Here is a 20,762-nt window from a genome sequence, read left to right as displayed (position 1 = left end):
AAATCTTGGTTACTCGAACTCCTGCAATACAGCGAGCGCCACTACTGCCAGCTAAATAAAAGATTCAAACTACGAAAGGCACTAACTACTGATAGGCACAGTTAGCAAAAGAAAGATTTTAATAGAGAACAAACAATGTATTTACCTTAATATGATCAAAAGTCATAATATATATAGCAGTTCATGATATCCAGTCTTACAAATTTCAAAACTCCGCCATTTCTCTCCCAACATCCACCACTGCTGGCGGCTCACCTCCAACTGCGCAACCCTATGCGCTGTTAACATCCAGCTGCCAAACACTACAATGGCAGACAACTATGCAAACTAGCCACAGACTGCACACAGCAAAGCCAGTGATTTGCATACAGAGCGCTATGTGGCGTTACCAATAAGAAAACCTATACAGCCTACTTACATAGCCCCCATGCTCCCCACAAAAAAATTTACAATTTGTTTTGGGCAGTGGCCAATACATATTTGAAAAAAATTTTCATAATTACAATAACAAAGATATCAAATGCACACTTATTAATACAATGTTGGTCAAATGCTAATATTTTCTCACAGTCTTGATCATTCATCACAGCATCACAGTAAAATTGCAGCGTTGTTCTCAAAGTCTGAGTAGTAAAAGAAAATGTACACTGAAGTAGTGGATTTCCATGCAGTCTTGAAGAAGTAGTGTTGTCCTTCCAACGGAAAGACAGTGCTGACTCTTGACATGCAGACAGGTAATGGGCCACAACAGAACAAACCCACAGCAGAGTCAGTCGACGTTTTGAAGAATATTGGTAGGTAGGTCATCACAGAGCAGACCCACTGTAGTCCTAGTAGAGATTATGGTATTGGTGGGCCACCAGAGGTGCAGACCCACTGCAGTCCTTGTGGAAATAATGGTATTGGTGAGTCATCAAAGGTGTAGACCCACTGTAGTTCTTGTAGAGATGGCTAGCAGCCAACTGTTGCGACTGTGCAGGTGCACAATCACCATCGAAGAGTCTTGTGGACAATATAGCAAGTCCATAAACCACCACTTGTCCACTCACAAAGAATTTGTTTGAAATGTCCTTAGAACCAGCAATGCTGTTCTCCAGTCCCTTGCTGAATTATTAACACACGCGCAAACACTAACAGTCCCTACTTCTCACATATTGTCCATATACTATGACCAACAGAAACGTGTGCAGTGAAATGTAACTTACAAGTTACTTAATTTGATGAACTGGTGTCAATTACAATTTTATAACATAAGAATACAACAACAAAGGTACAAAATACATCATTAAAACATAATAATACAGATAACTTTTGTAGTAAGACAGGCTTTACGAAAGAATAGAAATAAACATGCACATCAGTGATACAAAAATTATGATATAAGTACATACATAAAGATCAGAATAACTTTTGAAACATCAACTTCACACGTGAGCATTAGAACAAAACAGAACAAATAATGGCTAAACATCTTTACGAAGTAAATAAAATATTATTAATGCAAATTATATTTGAGGATAACAGTATTCCTCATCATAGTGAATGTACCTTAGTATTAGAAGAGAAAAAATTCTATGGAACAGTACACAGAGACAGGAAGAAAACAAATACACAAGGGTACACAAACACATAGTGGGATAACACAAAAGGAAAGGACAGGGTTTGTTTTCAGTGTAACATTTGGTACTGCAGCCCAACCCAAAACTTCATTCCATAGATCGTCCCTCTTATTTCATCATTAGAAGAGAAAAAATTCTATGGAACAGTACACAGAGACAGGAAGAAAACAAATACACAAGGGTACACAAACACATAGTGGGATAACACAAAAGGAAAGGACAGGGTTTGTTTTCAGTGTAACATTTGGTACTGCAGCCCAACCCAAAACTTCATTCCATAGATCGTCCCTCTTATTTCATCATTTGCTCCAGCCAAAAAAAATCCTATCCAAGCATGCTTTCTGTATTTATATGTTCACATATTTCTTACCTCATGAAACGTCCCCTTTGAAAAATTATTACAAGACTGTGCTTAAACTGACATAAAATATTTTTAGCGCAACGCAATCTGACTTCCAAAAATCCCTACGAAAGAATGGCCCTGACTAACACTAAGCTATACGTTTCACAAATCACTTACCTCACAAAAAACCTTCGTTACTCAAGCTACTGCAATACAGCGAACGCCACTACTGCCAGCTAAATAAAAGATTCAAACTGCTGAAGGCACTAACTACTGATAGGCATAGTTAGCAAATGAAAGATTTTAATACAGAACAAACAATGTATTTACCTAAATAGTCATAATATATATATATCAGTTCGTGACACCAATTCTTACAAATTTCAAAACTCCGCCATCTCTCTCCCCACGTCCACCACTGCTGGCGGCTCACCTCCAACTGCGCAACGCTACGCGCTGTTAGCATCCAGCTGCCACTGCCCAACACTACAATGGCAGACAACAATGCAAACCAGCCACAGACAGCACACGGCACAGCCAGTGATTTTCATACAGAGCACTACGTGGTGGCGGCGTTACCAATAAAAAAACCTAAACAGCCTACTTACATAGCCCCAATGCTCCAGTTTTGAAATTTGTAAGAATTGGTGTCACGAACTGATATATATATTATGACTATTAAGGTAAATACATTGTTTGTTCTGTATTAAAATCTTTCATTTGCTAACTATGCCTATCAGTAGTTAGTGCCTTCAGTAGTTTGAATCTTTTATTTAGCTGGCAGTAATGGCGCTCGCTGTATTGCAGTAGCTTGAGTAACGAAGGTTTTTTGTGAGGTAAGTGATTTGTGAAACGTATAGCTTAATGCTAGTCAGGGCCATTCTTTCGTAGGGATTTTTGGAAGTCAGATTGCGTTGCGCTAAAAATATTGTGTGTCAGTTTAAGCACAGTCTTGTATAATTTTTCTAAGGGGACGTTTCACTCATTATTTATTTTCTATCATCTTACCTCATCGCTTATTGCCAAGAAAATTCTACCTAAACCTGTTGTCCCTAAATCCCTAATTTTTGTTCATATCCTCTTTCAAAATCCATTTTTGGCCAAACCATTTTCTTATAGCTTCTCAATGCATTTCATCCAATTCATCACAACTCGTTCTCATATATAGTCTATCCCCTCTGAAGCTAACTTAAATCTACTGAGCTCAGATGCTTAACTAAGGGACGAGACAATGCAGCAGCACAAAACAATTAACACAAACAGCGATGACAAAAAAATGGAAATAGGCAAAGCAATTGCAATATTACAACTAATATAAGGCACTGTGCAGCAAACAAGAAAATAAATCCGTAGCAAAACTGGCTTAACGGAGTAATACAAAGTCAAATTCAGTAACATTATGCCTGGCAAACAGCAGCAGCAAATGTAATAACTTATACCTAAACATGACAAAGCTCAAGTAGAAAAAATATTACAGTAAAAACAACAATGCAGATAAGGGAAATGTCTATTCACATCTTAATGTCTATATAATTAAAGTGGTGCCCCACAAAAACTTATTCTATGAAATAAATTACCATGTACCTGAAAAGAAAGTTATGTTTGCAATTCCTGTGAAGGGAAATGTCTTTTAGTGCTCCCTCTTTTTTTTTTTTTTTGGAAGTATATCACATTATTATTACATACTGGATCTGTACACAGAAAATATTTATATTAGTACATCTATAAAATTTTATTTTAACCAATGCTGCAGTACAGCTAGAAACTAGATATTAAACAAAATAGACAAAGCAAGTCGTGAAACATCATTCACTATCCATATGGTGTTTCATAATGCAGTAAACAATCTTTCAACTAGCAAGACAATAGATGTGAAACGTTTCTCATCATTTCATTTCAGTAAATATCATAAATTAAGAGCTCCACAGTACAATCATATGTTCTCAAGTTTGAGCGTGTCGTATTTGCGATGCTTTCTATAAAGGAATGTCAATAGCGAGGATAATGGCCTCTCTTTTTTTCCCACCTAATGGCTTTCTTTTGTCAGGTGGCTGTTGCGCAGCTGGGTGCCCACGACGCATTACGTGGAGGTGGTCACTTAACTGTCTTACCGAAATATTTACGACACCAGTTTCCGCTACAGTGGCAGTCTCATATAGAAAATTTCACAGGTCAAGAATTTGCGTTACGCATCTGTAGAAAAAGAATCCTATTGATATAACAGGGTCCAAAAAATTTTCTCGGCATTGTAAAACATTCACGCATTTACATACGTTTCATAACTCTTTAAAGTATGATTCTTGGTATCCAACAACCTTTTTCACAAACCAGAGTCCCTAACCACTACTCATTATTCCTTACCTTATTCGTCGACACTTCTTCAATATTTCATCATAACAGATACGTAGCATAATCAAATAACTCATATAGCATCAGCTTATTGATCATAAACGTACCGCAACAGCATAATACATATCGTTATCATAACATCATAAAACCTCAGCCAAATCTCAAAATCATAGAGAACAAACAATGTATTTACCTTAATATCATCAAAAGTCATAATATATATGGCACTTCATGACATCCAGTCTTACAAATTTCAAAACTCCGCCATTTCTCTCCCCACATCCACCACTGCTGGCGGCTCACCTCCAACTGCGCAACGCTACACGCTGTTAACATCCAGCTGCCCAACACTACAACGGCAGACAACAATGCAAACTAGCCACAGACTGCACACAGCACAGCCAGTGATTTTCATACAGAGCGCTACGCGGCGTTACCAATAAGAAAACCTAAACAGCCTACTTACAACTTGGTTCCTGTGTCTCCGTCTTACCATCGTATAATCAATCTCAAACGTTCTGGCATCTCTATGTCCCTTACATGTGTACAACCTTCTTCAAAGATTTCTCATATAATAGCAGAGTGTACATGTTCGGTTTTCTTGCGATACGAACATGCGATCAAAATTTTTTTTTTCCTAGGTGCTTCAAGACAAAGAAATGGAGATACATTACGTTTCGCGGGTCATCTTCCATAACTAGTCCCATCGCTTTTATTAATTACTTGGAGAAACTAAAGCTGCAATGTGGCTGAGTTACGGCTGTGCTTATGTAGTTAGTTGCCGATCGCGGCAACTGCACTTGAATTGTAACATTAACCGCTGACTGGCTATTCGATGATTATCGTTACGTAAGATGGAAGTCAAACTAAACCGTTAGAAGTGTAATTAATACTTGATATTTCGCGTCATTCTGTTGACAGTAGTGTCACCAATTATGTAAAGAATGCCCTAACAGGCGGCAGCAATCATTCTGCAGAAAAGCGAGACGCAGCCACAATACCAGTTCAAACTAGCTGCACCGCTTGCGACGTACGAAAAGAAAAGAGCAATCTGACGTAAGTTTTCTGAGCAGTGTAGGTACGAAACGTACTAATATGCATCGATGGATTCTATCACTGCAGCAAATAGACTGTGTGATCAAAACCATCCGGACACCCCCCAAAACATACGCTTTTCATATTAGGTGCGTTGTCCTACCACCTACCGTCAGTCATTCCATACCAGCGACCTCAGTAGTCATTAGACATCGTAAGAGAGCAGAGTGGGGCGCTTCACGGAACTCACGGACTTCGAACGTGGTCAGGTGATTGTGTGGCACTTGTGCCATACGTCAGTACGCGAGATATCCACACTTCTAAACATATCCAGGTCCACTGTTTCCGATGTGATAGTGAAGTGGAAACGCGAAGGGACAAGTAAAGCACAAAAGCGTACATGCCGAACTCGTCTGTTCACTGACAGAGACTGCCGACAGTTGAAGAGGGTCGTAATGTGTAATAGCCAGACATCGATCCAGACCATCACACAAGAATTCCAGACTACATCAGGATCCACTGCAAGTACTATGACAGTTAGACGGGATGTGAGAAAACTTTGGTTTCATGGTCGATCGATTGCTCATAAGCCACACATTACGACGGTAAATGTCAAACGATGTCTCGCTTGGTGTAAGGAGCGTAAACGTTGGACAATTGAACAGTGGAGAAACTTTGTGTGGAGTGACGAACCACGGTACAAAATGTGGCGATCCGATGGCATGGTTTGTGTAAGGCGAATGCCCGGTGAACGTCATCTGCCAAAGTGTGTGTGCCAACAGTAAAATTCGGAGACGGCGGTGTTGTGGTTGTGGTCGTGTTTTTCATAAAGGGGGCTTGCACCCCTTGTTGTTTTGCGTGGCACTATCACAGCACAGGCCTACATTGATGTTTTAAGCACCTTCTTGCTTCCCACAGCTGATAAGCAATTCGGGGATGGCGATTGCATCTTTCAACAAGTCGAGCACCTGTTCATAATGCACGGCATGAGGTGGAGTGGTTAGACGACAATAACATCCCTGTAATGGACTGGCCTGTACAGAATCCTGACCTGAATCCTATAGAACATCTTTGGGATGTTTTGGAATGGCGACTTCGTGCCAGGCCTCACCAATCGACATCGATACCTCTCCTCAGTGTAACACTCCGTGAATAATGGGCTGCTATTCCCCAGGAAAACTTCCAGCATCTCATTGAAGGTATGCCTGCAAGAGTGCAAGCTGTTATCGAGCCTGAGGATGGGCCGACACCTTACTGAATTCTAGCATTACCGATGGAGGGCACCACGAACTTGTAAGTCATTTTCAGCCAGGTGTCCGGATACTTTTGAGCACAGAGTGTATATGAGTAGAGTAGAAAATTCAGAAACGGCGTGACTTTTAGGATGGATGTTGACGCTTGGGTCACGTACTCCCCGATTGTGACACAAGAATCTACAGCAGCAGTTTAAGCCATTGCACTGGAAAAGACTATTCTCGTGAGGCAGACGAATTTTCCGAGCCATCTACATCTACATCTACATCCATACTCCGCAAGCCAGCTGGCGGTGTGTGGCGGAGGGTACCTTGAGTACCTCTATCGGTTCTCCCTTCTATTCCATTCTCGTATTGTTCGTGGAAAGAAGGATTGTCGGTGTGCTTCTGTGTGGGCTCTAATCTCGATGATTTTATCCTCATTGTCTCTTCGCGAGATATACGTAGGACGGAGCAATATACTGCTTGACTCTTCGGTGAAGGTATGTTCTCGAAACTTTAAGAAAAACCCGTACCGAGCTACTGAGCGTCTCTCGTGCAGAGTCTTCCACTGGAGTTTGTATATCATCTCCGTAACGCTTTCGCGATTACTAAATGATCCTGTAACGAAGCGCGCTGCTCTCCGTTGGATCTTCTTTATCTCTTTCATCAACCCTATCTGGTACGGATCCCACACTGGTGAGCAGTATTCAAGCAGTGGGCGAACAAGAGTACTGTAACCTACTTCCATTGTTTTCGGATTGCATTTCCTTAGGATTCTTCCAATGAATCTCAGTCCGGCATCTGCTTTACCGACGATCAACTTTATAAGATCATTCCATTTTAAATCACTCCTAATGCGCACTCCCTGGTAACTTATGGAATTGACTGCTTCCAGTTGCTGACCTGCTATTTTGTAGTTAAATGATAAGGGATCTATCTTTCTATGTATTCGCAGTACATAGCCATAGTTGGATTAATTCAGTAATATCGCAAGTTGTCGAATATTGGCAGAGGTTAGTTTTAATTCGGGCCACAGCTACTTGTCACGGACGGACACGAGAGTGGCTGCTGTTTTCGCAGGTCTTGCTGCCACTGCAGCATCCCCAACCCCAGGGCCGCAGTCTCTGACTGCAGTAAATGAGACCTAATGGTACCACCAAAGCTGGCTACGTTGGCTGTAAAAGGTCTTCTCCTTGTCGGTGGAAGCTTACTGCCGCGAGGGCTCCTCATCTACACAAGTGATGCGGTACGGCATGATCGCCGCGGCTGCTACGAGGTGGATGGCGGTGTGCAGCTACAACGGTCGCGAGTTTGAGACAAGCCGTCTGGGCCGTGGCTATCTCGATCTGATTCCGTTTTATCTTTTTGGAATTATCTCACCATCGAGTGGCGCCTTATTGCTCCCTCAGTTACCACCTGAACGAGTGGCTCACTTGCCTCCATCAGTGGCAGCGGCAGCGTTTATCGATACTAGTACTGCGGCACCACCTTTGACGTGACCGCTATATTTTCCGTGTGATGGTGTGTGTGAGTAGTCGGTCGGTTGCGACAGAGCAGCCGGGAAGTCTCTGCGGCGTGCAATCAGGACGGGGCCGCTGGCGGCGTGCACGCGCGGTCGAACTAGTGAGGCACTAGCTGCGAGAGCTGCAGAGTTCATCGCCCACCGAACCTCGGTACTGGAGTTCAGTAACCAATTAACCTGTTAAGAAACCTCAGTTGCTGTGACATGTCTTCGTTCACTGCCAGTTGTTGCTTCCTGGGCCGTTCCCGCAAGCGGCAACGTATCGTGTGCTGGAGTTGGAAAATTTTGCAGCTGTCTTCCTGTATGGTGTTTAACTATTAAAATGATTGTAATTTATTAGTGAAGTGCACCAGCGGTATCTTCTGCCTTGTGGCCGTTAACGTTCCGGTTTCCTGCCCTGGTAGTTAGTGTAGTTTTCCAGCAGTATGTTTTCCTCGCCGTTTGATGCTGTCCGACACGGCGTGTAGTTCGACAGCTTGATGGTGTTCTCCTTTTTCTGTTTCTTTGAGTGGTTCCTGTGCCTTTACTGTGTAGATGACAATTATCAAGACGTAGTGCTGTGCGACCTTCGTCCTCGCTGATATTTTCGGTTGTTGTGCTGTTGGCTGTTGGTCGGTTGTTCAACCGTCCCTAGGTCGTGCTGCCACCCGATAATTTAGTGTTACGCTTGGCTGCCTGTGTCACCTAACCTGTTGTTAGTTTCCTCCCCAGGGCTACCCTTGGAACACTTCTCAGCACCACTTTTCTGTTGTTTGGGATTGTGTCTCAAGTACAGTGTGAGACCTTAAGCGGTGTATTAATTTAGCTTGTTTTAATGTTCAGTATATGGCCTTCAGCCGCACCTTATGTGAAATATTTTAAGATACGCTCTTCAGCTGCCTGAAGTGAAAAAGCAAAATCATCATTTGAAAATTTTGTCTGTATCATAATTTATTATCCAGGCCTTAAGCCTTGAGTTGTTCTGTGCTCAGTATATGGCCTTCAGCCGAACCTTATCTAAAATATTTTAAGATTAGGCCTTCGGCTTACTTCAATTAAATTTTGAAAGCTCTGTGTCTAAAACCTTCTAAAATTTTCTTACTGGAGTTCTTGTTATCCAGGCCTTAAGCCCTCAGTTCTTTTATTTTGTAACTAAGGCCTTCAGCTGTGTGTATTCCTTAACGAAATTTTAATAACTTGTGTTCTGGCCTTCAGCCGTATTGTTTGGCTCTGAGCACTATGGAACTTAACTTCTGAGGTCATCAGTCCCCTAGAACTTAGAACTACTTAAACCTAACTAACCTAAGGACATCACACACTTCCATGCCCGAGTCATGATTCGAACCTGCGACTGTAGCGCCTAGAGCCGCTCGGCCACCCAGGCCGGCATACCCGTATTGTTTCTGAATTCTTTTAAGGGCATGTGTGATGAAGTGTTTTTAGCAAATAAAGTTTGTATGTCTGTGCAGCTAGGAGCAACTGATTTGGGCCCTTTTCCACAACCTGATTCCCTCTGTCCTGTGAAACCCGATTTCACCGTCATCTTAGCTTCGGTCAGGATGCTTCGTGCACCATTTGACACCATGGGTATTTTTGCTAGTTAAATCAATCTCCGACTTCATATTCAGTAGCATTAGTATTTACGCTGGTAATCGTTTAGTACGTAGTAGGTAGGGCCCTATTTACGATGATACCGGACTAGTTGATTGAAGTGCCCTGCAGGGGCTTCTGTTACCCTTCACAGTAGTGAAAAAACTTCTCCACGTTTTCTCTCGTAGCGTTTTGTCGTAGTTCAAGAGCTGGACCTTTTTAATTCAGTTCTTTGCATAAAGTTGAATCTTTTATATTTTATATTCGTCTCCTGCAGCAAGAAGCAACAGGACTTGGCTTTCATAAATTTAGTTATACTAGTGTCTCAAGCCACCTCGACAATTTATTATATGTTATACACTGGACTCGCATTCTCCAGCCATCCTGATTTAGGTTTTCCGTGATTCCCCTAAATCGTTTCAGGCAAATGCCAGAATGGTTCCTTTGAAAGAGCACTGCCAATTTCCTTCCCAATCCTTCCCTAACCCGAGCTTGCGCTCCGTCTCCAATGACCTTGTTGTCGACGGGACGTTAAGCACTAACCACCATCACAATATATGTTATTGGAGGAATGCTATATTAGATTATACCAGAACAGACGCATAGGTACGTGAATGACAAAGCTCACCATTTTCAGGGAAACAGAGAAATCGTCTGCACATTATTTTGTCACATCTCTTTAAGTTAACATTCACTGTTACTTACGCTGTCGTCTATAGCAGCCAAGAAATGCTTATGTGGCTGAATTCTTTTATAAAAAAGATTTTGACTGATTGTGATTTGGAACTACCTATGCAACATTATAGTTCTTTAATGTTTCAAGTTACGCTTCTCTGCATAGGCAACGATTATTTTTGTTTTATTGTCAATTTGTAAATCTGAAGACGATCATTTATTCATAAAGCTAAGTATGAGTATATGAAGCTGATACTGAGAAAATATAGGTTTGTGCGATAGTTACTTGGATTTCTTGAGCTACTAGTTCCATCTTTCGTCACCATAATTGGAAATCACAAAAAATGTGGTAGACAAACGTGAAAAACTGACCCTAATGATAAATAAAATAAATATAGATTGCTGAAAGCTTATCTTCTGCGTATACCCTAATGATTATGTGCCTTTTATCTATTATGCCCCTAAACATTTTAAACATATTAAACAAACTATCAGATTTCTTGCACTATTCGAGAAACATGTCGGGATTCTTTTTGGATTACGCTGTAGGAGCTCAAACTTCGCCATTATTGATCTATCGCTTAGTATCAGTAGAATTAATTTTTTTTAATTTCTTTTCGCATCTGGTTGGCACAGCCGACGCATAGCGAAACCGCGGTGTGACGTACTGCAAAATGCAGAAGCCGCGTTCTTATTTAATAAAATTCCTCTCCAGTTGATACGAACTGTGCACAGATGCCGTCATATCTGACACCAGTGCACTGCAGATCGCTCTGGACTTGGCGCTATGTGGAAGGCATCCAGCCAGCTCCGCGTGTATCGTGAAGCAAGATTTAGTCGCTTGGTGCAGAACACTATCGTGAGACGTAGCACAGCTGCCAATAACACTTCACAAAATAAGTAGTATGAGGAGCGCAATTCGGGTGGAAGTAACTTTCTGAGACTGTCTCCTATACGTACACTCATTACAACTCGCAAACGTTCTGTGCCTTCCATTCAAAATAGTACCACGTCTCCCTGAGTTGTAATTTTTTTTTCCTTATTTAACCATTGGAAAGCACGTATTTCCAAATCTCGGTGAGAGACTGCACAACTAAATGCTGAAAGAAAAATAAAATTCTGGCCTGCCTGTTCACATTATCATATTCGATGTTTTTACCACTCGGTGTCGTGACCGACAAAGGTTTCGAAGCCTTTTACCTAGACAGTAGACCATATAGAACATTTTACTGTTCACGCCCTTAAGCACATTTTGATTTCTTTCTCTTTTTAGAGTTACATCATAAAGTTTATACTAATTCATTATATACATGTTGTTGGGAATATAACTGCAGACACTGCGATCATTGGTACCTTAATTTGTACCCAAAAGCCGCTCCTAATCTACTGTATGATGTTTTGTCACTGTCAATAGAGACTAGCCATTTAGCGTCCAGAAGTCCACACTGTTACACCTGATCTCCGGTTCAAGTAAAAATAAAAAGTAATGGCTTGTTCTTGTGATTACGTAGGCTTTCCCGGCGTAATAAGTCTTGAAAGTCTCTTCGGGTTTGCTTCGGATCCTGAGCAGGACTCATCAGCAGAAGCAGCATTTTCCTGTAGATGGCGACCAGTTGGATCGCCGAAATATCGAGTCAAGTTGATTTTAGGATCCGGCATCAAACCCGAAGAGACTTTCAATGGCTTGTTCTTGCCCTCGTACATGGAGATATAAACGTGACTAAAATCATAGTACTCCTATTAGCTATAATGATTAGTCTGTAAATGAAGTACCTAGTGATTTAGTTTTGTTCGGTACACTGTCCTCAGTCACCAATAAGTATCAGCATTTACAACACTAACAACCATGTACGTGTAGATATAGTTATCTAATGGCTCTTTTGATATTAATTTCGACGACTGCTCTATTTTTGTTAACAACATTTTGTGAAAACTCTGAAACATACACTAAATGAGCATCTGTATAGATCGTAAATTAATAGTGGTGAATTAAGTAGCGAAAGTAAAGGAAAGGCAGGAGCTGTAGAGTGTCCCACCACCAGTGTAGCCAAAGAACAAAACCACGTCGAATTAATAAATTCTCTTGAAATACTACCATCTCCCGATCCCTTTCCAGTTGTCGCACTTAGAATGGCCCTGCTCACCTCATTTTCATTTTTTTGCACAACGTTTATGATTCGTCTCTTCCACTAAACTGATGATTACCTAAGTATTGGGATGGTTTACTAGGCTATGTGATCACCACGGTCGGCAGTCCAGCCCTGTAACTGTCTCCCACGCTGGGAACCAAATTGGTAGGGAGATCATGTGGTGGGACGTTCAATTCCTCCATCAGTGTCGTTGACAGCTTTGGAATGGTCGCTGGTGCATGTGGACTTGGGAACGTGCCCCTTGCTCGTAAAACAGTGAAGTGAGCAATAAAAAACTCCGGCGCTACACTCCCCACACTTCGCCCTTCTTCCAGTTTCCCGATGGTTTTTCCCTGTGTATTGCCTCTGGTCAGTGCGCTGTAACTGCTCGCTAACTGCCACATACTATTTTTCCCGTTCCTTCAATAGCTTCATGTCACGAGGCCAGCCCCATTGGGCGTAATAATCATGCTGACCGCGCGCCATGTGACTTCCCACTTTCTGTGAACCTCTGAGAGACCTCTGGCAACATGCTGCCATCAGTCATTCACTTACGCTTAGTAGCTAATACGAGGGTTGCCCAGAAAGTAACGCACCGCATGCACGAATGCAGAACGTCACGAGGGTTGGGCTGGGTTGTTTGGGGAAGGAGACCAGACAGCGAGGTCATCGGTCTCATCGGATTAGGGAAGGACAGGGAAGGAATTCGGCCATGCCCTTTCAAAGGAACCGTCCCGGCATTTGCCTGCAGCGATTTAGGGAAATCACGGAAAACCTAAATCCGGATGGCCGGACGCGGGATCGAACCGTCGTCCTCCCGAATGCGGAATGTCGCGTATGTATTACTTGAAGTCTTCTGAGTGTACACGCCAAGCTTCCGTCACTTCCGACAGATGGCGTAGCTGCAGGACAGTTTCAATATGGCATCCGTAGGTATGTTACAAGTAACGTGCCGCCATTGAGTTTCTCACTGCAGAGAAAGAAATTGTGGGGAATATTCAAAAATGCTTGGTCAAAGTCTGTGGAGCATCTGCTGTCCACAGGAGCACAGTTAGTCGCTGGGGGCGGAGGCTGACGTCATCATGAAACGGTTCGGAGGTGCTGCACGATTAGCCGCGGGGGGTTAGACCATCCAATTCTGTGACGCCTGACATGTTGCAGCGAGCAGATGTCATTCATGAGAACAGACGCATATTACGACTCGGCAGTTGGAGCTGCATCTGTCAGTCAGTAAAGAAAGTGTGGATGCAACTATGTGCACTCTTGGATATTTAAAACTGCGTGCATGTTGGGTCCCGTGGTGTCTAACGGTGATCACATATCGCACAGAAAAAAAAATTGTCCTCATTTCTTGCAATGTTTTGATGCTGAGGGAGAGGCTATCTTGTCCCGGATTGACACAGGTGATGAAACCTGGGCTCGCCATTTTGAGCCCGAAACAAATCGACAATCTACATCTACATCTACATCCATACTCCGCAAGCCACCTGACGGTGTGTGGCGGAGGGTACCCTGAGTACCTCTATCTGTTCTCCCTTCTATTCCACTCTCGTATTGTCCGTGGAAAGAGGGATTGTCGGTATGCTTCTGTGTGGGCTCTAATCTCTCTGATGGAATCTCAATCGATGGAATGGCGCCATTCCTTCTCTCCACAGAAGAAAAAAAGACCATGATAAACGTACTCTGGCACTGTGAAGGTGTGATTTCTATTGATGTGATACCAAGAAACATAGGTCAACACGTTGACGGGCTTCAAGCGACTCCGGCGTCACAGCAACCCAGGAGATGTTTTGCTGCAACACGATAACGCTCGACGTCACACAAGTCTAAGGACTGCTGAATAGATCACAAAAGAGGTTGGACAGTATGACCCCACCCACCCTATAGCCCTGACTCTGTTCCCCCGGACTTCGACTTGTTTGGGTCATTAAAGAAAGCACTGGCTCCGCACCAGGACAAGGATTGCTTCCAACAGGGCATACACACCCTTGTTTCGCGCTGGAGGAGGGCAACAGAACGGGATGGAGATTACGTGCAAAAATATGGTATGAAAATAAAACACCACTCTTTCGTGTGTGTGTAATTCTCAATGTGTTCAATAAAGAATTTCTGCTCCACCCTCGTATGTTATGCTTTTTCACCTAGCTAGTCTTTGCACAGCGGTGTACAAGTCTTGCGTATATGACACATGTCACTGAATAGTCTAAATCGATAACCAACAATGATTGTAATCTTCCACCAGACTTCAGATAACCCTACTACATCCGACATGATATTAGTTACTTTTTCTTCCATTACGAATAACCTATATTTGTATCCTAGAGATCAGCTTATTATTGCTAAACAGCAAAAGTAAAATCTCTTGGGGTTCTACGGTCCATACCATTTAGCAAAATTTCGTGTACAGTGGTGCGGTCTGAAGCCATTGAATTCCCTTCATCCTACGGTCGCAGATTCGAATCCTGCCTCGGACATGGATGTGTGTGATATTCTTAGTTTAGTTAGGTTTAAGTAGTTCTAAGTTCTAGGGGACTGATGACCTCAGAAGTTAAGTCCCACGGTGCTCAGAGCCATTTGAACCATTTTTGAATTTCCCTCCGTACAATAATCTCAATACTCTTTCACCTGTGCCAGAATACCTATAGTGCAGCTATTTTCGAAGGTCGATATAGCCTCGAACAGCTATTCTGAAGATATATTTAGCTGTCAGAGCCCGAATAAATAAGTGTTAAAGATGAATAGAGTTTTTATTTCCGGAGAATTCGTCACAACTGTCTCAGCCCAGATCTGTGTGCTTCCCATGCTTAGTTCCTAGGGCCGCTCCGAACAGTTGACAGACACTTGCGAGAAGGGACCTCAAGTTGGATGCAGTCCTACAAACGACTTTCAGGTCTTGCGTTTGTACATGAGTTGCAAAGTGTTTTTGTGTAGTTCAATGTCTCCAAAGTCATTATTTCCATCTGCTAGAGTAGCTTTATGTTTGGGTGCGTAGAGCAAAGAAAATCTCTGTCAAGTACTTTAGATCGCTGACCACCACGAGTTTACAATTGGTTCACTACCGCATATTACACTAAGAAAATCAGATTGCATTATTTTTCATTCAAGACATAAATTCCATACAAAGCGAAAGTTTTCGGAACATTTAAACCGGAGATATATGTTACATAATCAAATGTTAACCCTTTCAGTGACGTCTGTATATAACCGCTGGTAAACAACTGGGATTACCATGAATAAGTTTTATTATTCTGATTCAGTGGTATGAATACTTACCATGCTGTAAGTCAAGTTAGAAACATAATAAATTGAGCAAATTTATTCATTGCTATTCCCAAAGAGTTTTTGTTTCCTTTAATGTAAGCAATTATGTCTATCTACAGGTATAGTGCGTAATTATAAGAAGAAGACTGACAGAGGCACTATTCCCAAGGAAACATATGTTTAAGCGGCAAATGAAGTTCTAAGTGGCTTTTCTTCACTGCGGAAAGCTGCCCAAATGTACAATATAAATTTTATGATGCTGCAGATGTTTTGTAAGCGAATGGAATCAACAAAGGGAGGTAGGCAGCTTATTTTTCACTGTCAGTGTAGCCAACTGTGGCGTTGTAGATTATTGGTGTTTTATAACGTGCAAATACATCAATATATCTAAGCAAATTAATCACTTCTGACATAACAGATACGTGCAGGAAAACGTAGCCTACAACAGCCTTTTACAATTTTTCTTTTCTGCTTACTTTCACAATCGGAAGAGAGGCTTGTGCCAAACGTTGGTTATAAGCGATCTCGGCAGGTTTTCTCAGACGAACAAGAAGCAGAGCTGAAATAATACATTCAGAAAGCTGCTAAGCTCTACTATGGACTTTCTGCGAAGGAAATGAGGAGTCTAGCATTTCAATATGCTGTGAACAATAATGTCAAGTTTCCCGTTGGTTGGAGCGATGTATAACTAGCTTCCACTGACTAGTTTGGAGGATTCCTCAAGCGAAAGAAAACGTTTTCCATCCGCACACCAGAAGCTACCAGCCTAAGCAGGGCTACAAGTTTCAATAAGCACAATGTAGGTAGATTTTTTACAAATCTAAGTGAAGTTTATGATCGATACAAATTTCAATGTCAATAAGTGTATAATGAGGACGAGACTGCCGTTACCACGGTACAAACGCCTGCCAAAACTGTAGCAAGGAAAGGAATTAAACAAGTCGGTGCTACAGCGTCTGTAGAAAGAGGAACTTTTGGCAGTAAATGCGTCTGGTGACTCAATCCTGCATTTCTGTGTGTTTCCAAGAAAGAACTTCAGGGATTATATCCTTCGAAATGGGCCAGAAGGTAGCGCATGGTCGGCAAACAAGTCATGGTGGATGACAGGGCAAGATTTTAGTTCGTTTTTGCTTCATTTCATTCATCATTCCAGGGCTACAAGAGAGCGACCGGATCTCCTTCTTTTGGACAAGCACCAATCGCACCTTGATATTTCAGTGTTGGACGTATCCAAAGAAAACGGGGTTGTCCTTCTCTCTTTTCCGCCACATACGTCTCATAAATTGCAACCTTTAGACAGAGCTGTGTTTGGCCCATTTAAAACATATATTAACTCTACATCAGATGCGTGGATTAAAAACGATGTTGGAAATACTGCGACAATATATGACATTCCATTTATAGTTAAACGATCTTTGCTTAGCGCTGCTACGCCAAGGTACATCAAGGCTGGATTTCAAGTGACTAGAATATGGCCATTTACATTTTTACAGACGATGAATTTTTGCCCTCTGCCGTGACGGACCGCTCATACAGGGAAGATGAAAATCTGCTTTCTGTGTCTCTTACGAACTCAGTAGGGGATGGCGTTCCCAGCACATCAACAAGTGTGGAATCAAGTCCGGCGCCTTGCACCTTAACAGTTGGTTCTGCAAACTCCATACACACACATGTGCCACCTGAAGAACTGAGGCCTTTCCCGAAAGCTCCTGCCAGCAAGAAAACAGTAAGAAGGAATAAACGAGTGAGTGCTATCCTGACTGATTCACTAGTAAAAGCAGCATTGACAGTTGAGCAAATAGACAAAAGAAACCTGCAAGGCGACGACTGGTGTTGGCGCCGAAAAATAAAAACAAGACAGCAAAAACGGGGAAACGAAAATGTGCGACCGTAGAATCATCTGATGAGGAGACTAGTGCGTGTGTATTGAGTGTATGGAACCATACTCTCTGTCAAGAGCACCAACCACATGGCTACAGTGCACAAAATGTAAAAGGTGGGCACATGATAGGTGTGCCAAGCATGACAGTTTCTTTATTTGTAAAAACTGTAGCTCTGATAATGAACTTGATATTTCTTCATCAGATTAATGATGACCGTATGTCAATATTAGTACTGTGTTTCAAGTCTTATGATTTGTTACCACCTCTTGCATTAAAACTAATGATTAAATAAATCTGTGTTATGGAACCAAAAATATATTTTTTCTTAATTATTATGTAACAACTAACCCCATATAGTGTAATAAAATGCCCCACAGTGGGGTAGGTTGTTACATCATACAAGTTAGCAAAAACGTTGATATAGAACATAACAATCTGAGTTTACATTTATGACAAAAATTTCATTGTGAAGACTAAATAATGGGCTAACTTTTGACATCTGTCCAATCGACATACGTGTTTTGTGTGTAGGAATACAAGATTCCAAAAAAATTTGTAACAACTAGCCCTGGTCTCCCCTACTTACTGATATGTGTTTTATTGTTACATTCGAAAAAAATCTTTTGTCTCTTAAGTGTTAAAGCTATAAGGTCGCGACTGCTTTAGATTTATCCAGTCAATTTGCACTTAATCAGTCTCTGATACTTGTAAATATTTTTCTACAGGCTAGGAGACTTTTACTCACCACATTGTCTTAAGTGCGGACTAATGAGCAGTGCGTTCATATTTGTTCGATATTATGTAAGGTATAAATGTCCCATAAGTTGAGTGTCTTTGTCGGACATTGTGTTCTACCCTGGCCAGGACGCTTAATCACCAAGAAGATGTAACCTAGAAATCTCCCTACAGCTACAGCAGATTCAACAGCCCAGTAGTATTACGCCATGGTAAAGTTCTTTGGAATTATCTTTCTGTTGTGCACCATAAGGTTTATTAACTCAGAGACCAATGCATCTATAGTCTATTCCCAAACTACTGAACGAATTCTCTGCGTGGGGGAGGGGGTGCGGGAAGTTACACTATTACAACTTGTGTGCACTAATTACTGTACACGACCTTTTGAACGAGGATTCCCTCGTTGTGGACCGGTAGAGTTCAATAGTATCCTGCTGACTTCGACTCGCTATGTAGCTATGAGCCTCAGTAGACTATGAGCCTCTCAGCTCATAGGCTACTAACGAGGGAGAGATGGTGCAAGGGGAAGAAGGTGTGATTTCGTTTCGCAGTGCTGGTACTACACGCGTGCTTAGTTGTTTGGCATGGCACGGCAATTACTTCTTAATGTCTGCAGCACACATGGGTTCTGTATTGTTAGATCGTCATTGTTGGCAGTGGTTGGACACACAATATTAGCGAGCTGAAGCGGGAACATCATTTCGACTTCCGCTGATTCGCAACTATAGAGCCCTGCTTCAGGAGGTCGTGATCGTTAGTACATCCAAAGTCTTAACACCATTTATAGAGTGACGCTCTCAGCATACTGGTGGCACGGTGGGAGAAATTTGTTCTTCGTCACGGTGACTATTGAGAGACAAGCATGAAGAAATGAAAAATAAAAGTGTAGAACGTTAGCAAATTTAGTTTATTTAAAATGTTTTAAGATTTTCCACATAAAAATTCGCAACCATTACATGTCAGCACGCCCTCGTAATTCTTGGTGTACTGACAAAGTACTGTCTCCGAAAATGTTATGTGGGAACTCTTAAAACTTTTGAAATAAAACAAACGCTATTAACATTGTAAATCTTTGTTCTTCATGTCTACATATTTCCAGCTCTCTTCCGCAAGAGAGCTCCGAATTGTAGCGTATAACATAGCGGTGTGTAACGTATCTGTAACGGTGCGTCAGAAACAGAGTTTTGTAATCGACTTTCGAATTCGAAGAGCTCTTCCACACATGGAGCATCCTATCTGTTAGCAGGACATTGCGACGACATAAGACACGAGCGTTGCGGTATCCGCATTGGGTTCACTGTCGTCGATCGTGCTCCAAATAGTCCCGACTTGGGCCCATCCGATTTTCATAAAGAACAACTTCGAGGCCTTCACTTTGATAGCGACGATGTGGTGCAAGTTGATGTGAGGCTGTGGTTCCGTCAACAATGAACATTCTACAGTGGTGGTATCAACAAATTGGTCTCTTTTCGGGAGAAATGTGTTCGGCGCCGAGGTGACTATGTTGAGAAATAAATACGTATACATGAAGAATAAGTATTCAGAATGTTAATAACGTTTGTTTTATATGGAATGCCTTAATACACTCCTGGAAATTGAAATAAGAACACCGAGAATCCATTGTCCCAGGAAGGGGAAACTTCATTGACACATTCCTGGGGTCAGATACATCACATGATCACACTCACAGAACCACAGGCACATAGACACAGGCAACAGAGCATGCACAATGTCGGCACTAGTACAGTGTATATACACCTTTCGCAGCAATGCAGGCTGCTGTTCTCCCATGGAGACGATCGTAGAGATGCTGCATGTAGTCCTGTGGAACGGCTTGCCATGCCATTTCCACCTGGCGCCTCAGTTGGACCAGCGTTCGTGCAGGACGTGCAGACCGCGTGAGACGACGCTTCATCCAGTCCCAAACATGCTCAATGGGGGACAGATCCGGAGATCTTGCTGGCCAGGGTAGTTGACTTACACCTTCTAGAGCACGTTGGGTGGCACGGGATACATGCGGACGTGCATTGTCCTGTTGGAACAGCAAGTTCCCTTGCCGGTCTAGGAATGGTAGAACAATGGGTTCGATGACGGTTTGGATGTACCGTGCACTATTCAGTGTCCCCTCGACGATCACCAGAGGTGTACGGCCAGTGTAGGAGATCGCTCCCCACACCATGATGCCGGGTGTTGGCCCTGTGTGCCTCGGTCGTATGTAGTCCTGATTGTGGCGCTCACCTGCACGGCGCCAAACACGCATACGACCATCATTGACACCAAGGCAGAAGCGACTCTCATCGCTGAAGACGACACGTCTCCATTCGTCCCTCCATTCACGCCTGTCGCGACACCACTGGAGGCGGGCTGCACGATGTTGGGGCGTGAGCGGAAGACGGCCTAACGGTGT

Source organism: Schistocerca gregaria, chromosome 7 (assembly GCF_023897955.1).
Source record: "Schistocerca gregaria isolate iqSchGreg1 chromosome 7, iqSchGreg1.2, whole genome shotgun sequence".
Lineage (NCBI taxonomy): Eukaryota > Metazoa > Arthropoda > Insecta > Orthoptera > Acrididae > Schistocerca > Schistocerca gregaria.
The sequence above is the reverse complement of the archived record's forward strand: the minus strand, read 5'-3'. Positions refer to the sequence as shown.